Here is a 7,134-nt window from a genome sequence, read left to right as displayed (position 1 = left end):
AAGATAAATTGAAATCTACAAATCGGCAAGTAACTGGATCCTTTCACTAGTGCTATCATGCCATGCAGGAAGGGCTGAGATCTGTGCCCTTTAGGCTAAACACACATGCCCTTTCTTTGAACTACATTTTCTGGCAAGAGGCGCAGAGGGAACAGCGTTTGTCAATCTGTGCAGTGTGAAATGTGTGCCGGATTCTGTCACTGAAGAGAAAGAGTTGTCAGGGGATTTGTGCAGTGCTGCATTATACAAATGTTTGTATGTATGTGTACATGTGTGTGTGTGTGTGTGTGTGTGTGTGTGTGTGTGTGTGTTCTTTAGTTTAATGTCTTTTCACTGTAAGTGATATTAGATGAGGATAGGGGAAAAAAATGGAGGGAGGGTAAAGAAATTAACTGTGTACACATGCAAGTATGCGAATGTGTGTGTGTGTGCATGTGTGTGAATAGGAAGAGTAGTTGGGGAATTGTGTGATGGTGCACTATATATTTGTATGTATGTATGTTTGTATGTGCATGTGTGTGTGTGTGTTGCATATATTATTTGTGTATTGAATATCTGTTAATGGTTGGGGACATCAAGTAAAATTGAATGGTAGATCTTCTGTGAGAAACATTTTATCAGAAGAATGGCCTTAATATATTTTGTAATATTATCACCCATATATGATTAAGTATTGATGATACTAATCAGTTATTCAGTTGCTAACAATATCATCGTGTTTAGTTTTGTTTGAAAAAGAAATCTGGAGTCATTTGATTTTGTTCAGTGCATCATTGATTGTGTGTTCACTATGGATGGATGTGTATATATATTTGTGTGCATGCATGAACGTGTGTGTGTGTGTGTGTGTACACAAACGTATACATACACACACACACACACACACACACAGTCACACATCCATCCGGTCGTGGTGCACACACAGTGAATGATACTTTGAGCAAAAACACAAACGTATGTACACACACACACACACACACGCATACATACATGCACAGACACAGATACTCAGACACACAGACAGACAGACACACACACAAACACATAGAATCAGAATACCTTTATTATCTCGTAGAGAAATTGAGTGTGGTAAAGTATGTGATACATACAAGTTATAAACAAAACAGTAAAATTTGGCATACAAGTTACAACATAATAACAAAATAACACTGAACTCAGTCACAGCAAAAGTCCGATAACGTTCCATTATTTAAAACACACACATACCCGTGGACATGCATACACCTGCCCGTATGCAAGTACCTATGCGCACTTATTGTATATTCACATGCACAAAGTATCAATGGATATAATGGTGAAATTAATATAAATTAATACTCATCTGTAAAAAAACAACATACAACCAAAATTTAACACACACACACACAGACACACAAACACAGACACACACACACACACACACACACACACACACACACACACACACAGACACACACACACACACACACACACACACACACACACACACACACACACACACACACACACACACACACACACATACACACACACACACACACACACACTCCATCACAGGATATTTTCTCTGAGTATGTACTGATTACATTTAGTTAAGTCATTCCTCTTTCTTTTCTCTGATAAGCCCAAATAGGAATCCTCTGAAAAGGTTACAAGTGTTGATTCATTTTCATGTCTCCTTTCAAATTTTTTTTGGATTTTTTGTTACTTCAACCCTCATTTTTGGAAACTTAAGAGTTCGTTAGTCCATTCCACTTCCTAAAGCAATTCTTGGCACATGCACCATAGAATTAACGCACCAATACACAGGCGTGTGTTCTGTGGACAGAAATAGCCCGGCAGCTGTCATGCTGTCTTTGCTCTCTCTCCCTGTCCTTCTGTCTCTCACTCACAAACATGTGCATGCATGCATGCAAACACGCACACACACGCACATGCATGCACACACACAAACATACACACACAAACACACACATACAAACACAAACTAAACACACACTCAGAGGCAAGTGCACACACACACAGACAGACAGACACACACACTCAAACATACCAAGGCAGTGACTAATTATGACTGATGAAGATGGTTACTGATTCTCTTCTGCTTCAAGAAATAGTGATAGCTTACTATTAATTAATTGTAGTTTGTTCTGATTCATCCACACATTGACGTCAGCAATACACAGTTGAAGCATGTAGGACATTGTCAAAATGTCTCTTCTTTTGTAATTTGCTTTTGAAAGGATAGAACCTCCTTTGCAAGGGATAAAAAGCAGTTTGTGTTCTGATGACAGACAACCAAAGTGGGTTAACTAATGTCTTCTATGAAAATGAGCTGCTCTAACAGAATTCTTAAGTTTTGTAAAGAAATTACATGTAATCATGATAAACTGTGCATAAAATGATATATTGGTCCTGATTATGAAAGTGCTTTTGTTGACTTTTGTTTACTATATGATTCTGCAAGAAATTGAAAGAAAAAGTACATATATATGTGCGTATGTTTACATGTGCACGTAATACATTCAATCTCAGTCATGTCATTCATATAGAGGAATTACCGCACATTTTGGATGTTAGTTTAGTGTGTGTGTGTGTGTGTGTGTGTGTGTGTGTGTGTGTGTGTGTGTGTGTGTGTGTTTATAAATAGATTTGCAAAGTCTGGTGTTGTGTGTGTGTGTCTGTGTGTTTATGAATTTGCAAAATGGCCAAAAATAAAACGGCATTTCATTTTTTATTTTATGATTGATACACTTGGACAGGAAAAGGAAAGGAAGTGGGGGTGGGTGGGTGGGTGGGTGAGTTTGGGAGGCTGGAGGGGCAGGGGGGAGGAGGGGGGTAGAGAGGGATAGGAGGGTGTTTTTTTCTGGGGGTGGGGTGGGTGAGTTTGGGAGGCTGGAGGGGCAGGGGGGAGGAGGGGGGTAGAGAGGGATAGGAGGGTGTTTTTTTCTGGGGGTGGGGTGGGTGAGTTTGGGAGGCTGGAGGGGCAGGGGGGGAGGAGGGGGGTAGAGAGGGATAGGAGGGTGTTTTTTTCTGGGGGTGGGTGGGTGAGTTTGGGAGGCTGGAGGGCAGGGGGGAGGAGGGGGGTAGAGAGGGATAGGAGGGTGTTTTTTTCTGGGGGTGGGGTGGGTGAGTTTGGGAGGCTGGAGGGGCAGGGGGGAGGAGGGGGGTAGAGAGGGATAGGAGGGTGTTTTTTTCTGGGGGTGGGTGGGTGAGTTTGGGAGGCTGGAGGGGCAGGGGGGAGGAGGGGGGTAGAGAGGGATAGGAGGGTGTTTTTTTCTGGGGGTGGGTGGGTGAGTTTGGGAGGCTGGAGGGGCAGTGGGGGGGGGGGGGGGGGGGGTAGAGAGGGATAGGAGGGTGTTTTTTTCTGGGGGTGGGGTGGGGGAGTTTGGGGGGAATGTCTCAAAATTCCTCATCCTCTTGAAATCTGACCTCCTTTGTACCCTCTGGTGGTCTTCATCTGATGATGATGATGATGATCATCTGCCAGTCAGTCAGTTTGTCTGTCTGCCCAGTGTGTTTGTGTGTGTGTGTGTGTGTGTGTGTGTGTGTGTGTGTGTGTGTGTGTGTGTGTGTGTGTGTGTGTGTTTGCAGCAAATGATCAATATTTGTGCACTGCAGAAGAGTACTTTTAAAGTTCAATGATTTGCATTTTCCCCCCTTGTGTGTGTGTGTGTGTTGTGTGTGTGTGTGTGTGTGTGTGTGTGTCTTTCATTCTATCCCTGTCTCTCTCTCTCTAACTCTCTCTCTCTCTCTTTCTCTCTCACACACCTTCATTATCTCTCTCTCCCCTCTTCTCTCTCTCTCCCTCTCTTTCTCTCTCACACACACACACCTTCATTCTCTCTCTCCCCCCCTCTCTATCTCCCCCCCTCTCTATCTCCCTCCCTCTCTCTCTCCCTCTCTCTCTCTCTCTCTCACTCTCTCTCCCTCTCTTACACACCATCGTTCTCTCTCTCCTCTCTCTCTTCTTTCCCTCTCTCTCTGTCTCTGTCCCTGCCTCTGTCTCTCTCTCTCTCTCTCTGCCCCCCTCTCTGTGTCTCTTTTGTCTCTCCCTCTTTCCCTCTCTCAGTGTATTTATCTGTTTAAGTGTTTCCAGTGTGTGTGTGTGTGTGTGTGTGTGTGTGTGTGTGTGTGTGTGTGTGAGTGAGTGAGAGAGAGAGAGAGTGAGAGAGAGAGAGAGAGAGAAAGGGGGGGGGGGATTCTGACACTTTATTACTCAAGGATAAAGATTTTAGACATCGCCTTGTCTTCCAATCTGTCCTTGTGACAACGATAACAATATTAATGATAACGACACAACAATAATGATTTTGTTAACACTGCTACATCTACTGCTACTGCTATGAATGATACTGAATCATCATCATCATCATCAACATCAACATTATAAAAAGTGATAAATGTAATGAAACGAACACACACGCGCGCACACACACGCACACACACACACACACACACACACACAAACAAACACAAAGACACACACACACACACACACACACACACACACACCGAGATCTCCAGGGGCTGTTTTTCTGTCTTGTCTATCATGTGACAGGATGTTGGTTATGTCTTGCACCTGTGCTGTCTGTCTGTCTGTTTGTCTGCCTGTCTGTGTGTTTGTCTGTCTGCTCTCTCTCTTGCCTGTCTGTCGGTTTTTCTCTCTGTCTTTTTCTGTCTCTCCCTTTTTTTCTTTCTTTTTTTTTCCCCATTCTCATGCAGTTTTCTGTATTCTCTCTTTGTGTCTTTGTCTCACTGTGTCTGTCTGTCTCTGGAACACTGTGTGTGTGTGTGTGTGTGTGTGTGTGTGTGTGTGTGTCTCACGTAGTTATCTGTTTGAGTGTTTCCCTTTTTGTGTGTATGTCTGTTATTAATCTCCTGGGGCTGTTTTTTGTCTTCTCTGTCTTAGTCTCAGACAGAATGTTGGTAATGTCTTCCACCTGTGCTGTCTGTCTGTCTGTGTTTTTGTTTGTCTGTCTGTGTTTTTGTCTGTCTGTCTGTGTTTTTGTCTGTCTGTCTGTCTGTCTGTCGGTCGGTCTTTCTGTCCGTCTCTCTTTCTGTCTCTCTCCCCCCCCCCCCTTTTTTTTTTTAAAATTCATTCTCATGCATTTTCCTGTATTCTCTCTCTGTGTCTCTCTCTGTGTTTCTCTCTGTGTTTCTCTCTGTGTCTCTCTCCGTGTCTCTCTGTGTGTTTCTCTCTGTGTCTCTGTGTCTCTCTCTGTGTTTCTCTCTGTGTCTCTCTCTGTGTCTCTCTCTGTGTTTCTCTCTGCCTCTCTCTCACTGTAGTTAGCTGGAGTGTTTCCCTTTTTGTGTGTACATTGTTACTATCTTCTGACCTGTTTTTCTGTCTTCTCTGTCTTAGTCTCTGACAGGATGAGGATGATAGTAAAGTCTTGTGTCATATTGTATTATTGTATTGCATTATATTACTCTTTTTTTTTTCCTTTTTTTTTTTTTGTCACAGCAGATTTCTCTGTGTGAAATTTGGGCTGCTCTCCCCAGGGAGAGTGTGTCACTATGCTGAGAGAGCGTTACCCCCCCCCCCCCCCCCCCCCCCCCCCCCCCCCACACACACACATCCCGCCCCCCCCCCCTTTTTTTTTCCTGCATGCAATTTTATGTTTTCCTGTCGGAAGTGGATTTTTCTATAAAATTTTGAAAAGAACAACCCTTTTGTTGCTGTGGGTTCATTTACGTAAATGTGCTAAATGCATGCTGCACACGAGACCTCAGTTTATCTTCTCATCCGAATAACTAGCGTCCAGACCACCACTTAAGGTCTAGTGGAGGGGTAGGAAATACTGGTGACTGCCAGTGTGATTCGAACCAGTGCACTCAGATTCTCTCGCTTCCTGGGCGGACGCGTTACCTCTAGGCCAACACACCACACCTGTGCTGTCTGTCTGTCTGTCTGTATGTATGTCCTCTGTCTTACATGTCTGTCTGTCTTTCTTTCTCTTTCTGTCTCTCCTTTCACATTCATTCTCATGATTTCTTTTTTTCTCTGTCTGTCTGTCTGTCTCTCTCACTGTGTGTGTGTGTGTGTGTGTGCGTGCGCTTGTGTGTGTGTGTGTGTGTGTGTGTGCACGCGTGTGTGTGTCTTGTCTGTCTGTCTGTCTCTGTCTCTGTCTCTCTGTCTCTCTCTCTCAGCATCTTTCTTTTTATATTTCTCTGTTTGCTCTCTGTGTGTCGAAGTTTAGATTGGAAGGTTAGGCCATGGATGCCAGAAGCTACAATGCCTGGGTAATAATTATGTTTAGCATGTCAGTTTATAATGACTTATATATAGTTTTCTCTCTGTCATGCCTGGGTAATAATTATGTTTAGCATGTCAGTTTATAATGACTGATATATAGTTTTCTCTCTGTCACGCTGGCTCCTCACTCTCCTCTTCCACACTCATTCTTTTGCATGTATGTGTGTGTGTGTGTGTGTGTGTGTGTGTGTGTGTGTGTGTGTGTGTGTGTGTGTGTGTGTGTGTGTGTGTGTGTGTGTGTGTGAGTGAGTGTGTGAGTGAGTGTGTGTGTGTCGGTGTGTGTGTATGTGTGTGTATGTGCCTCTGTGTGTGTGTGTGTGTGTGTGTGTGTGTGTGTGTGTGTGTGTGTGTGTGTGTGTGTGTGCCACAGGGTCTGTCTCCCAAGCAGACAGATGTTCAGCAATGTCTGACTTCCTGCAGTGCTGTCTGAACTGACATCTCCAGTGATGAGTCACTGAGCACTGAGCATTGTGTGTGCACTGTGTGTGCACTGTGTGTGTGTGTGTGTGGTTGAGAACAAGGACTGTGAGTGTGAGGCATGAAAAAATAATGACATGGATGTTTGTCTCTGTCTCTGTGTGTGTGAGACTTCTCTGTCTGTCTGTATTATATATATATATATATATATGTATGTAGTATATATCTCTCCCTGTGTGTGTGTGTGTGTGTGTGTGTGTGTGTGTGTGTGTGTGTGAGGGAGAGACTCAGTGAAGTAAGTGTGTTTGTGTGTGTGTGTGTGTGTAGACCTGTCTGTCGGTCTCTCTCTCTTTGTGAGTGCATCACTGTACCGTCTGTGTGCCTTCTCCACTCTTCTTTCCTTTCAGTTTTCCACTGTGTCTCACATCTTCACTGCAACTTGCCCACCTCTGCAGAGT

This window comes from Babylonia areolata, chromosome 33, assembly GCF_041734735.1.
Source record: "Babylonia areolata isolate BAREFJ2019XMU chromosome 33, ASM4173473v1, whole genome shotgun sequence".
NCBI lineage: Eukaryota > Metazoa > Mollusca > Gastropoda > Neogastropoda > Buccinidae > Babylonia > Babylonia areolata.
Note: the sequence above shows the minus strand (reverse complement) of the source record.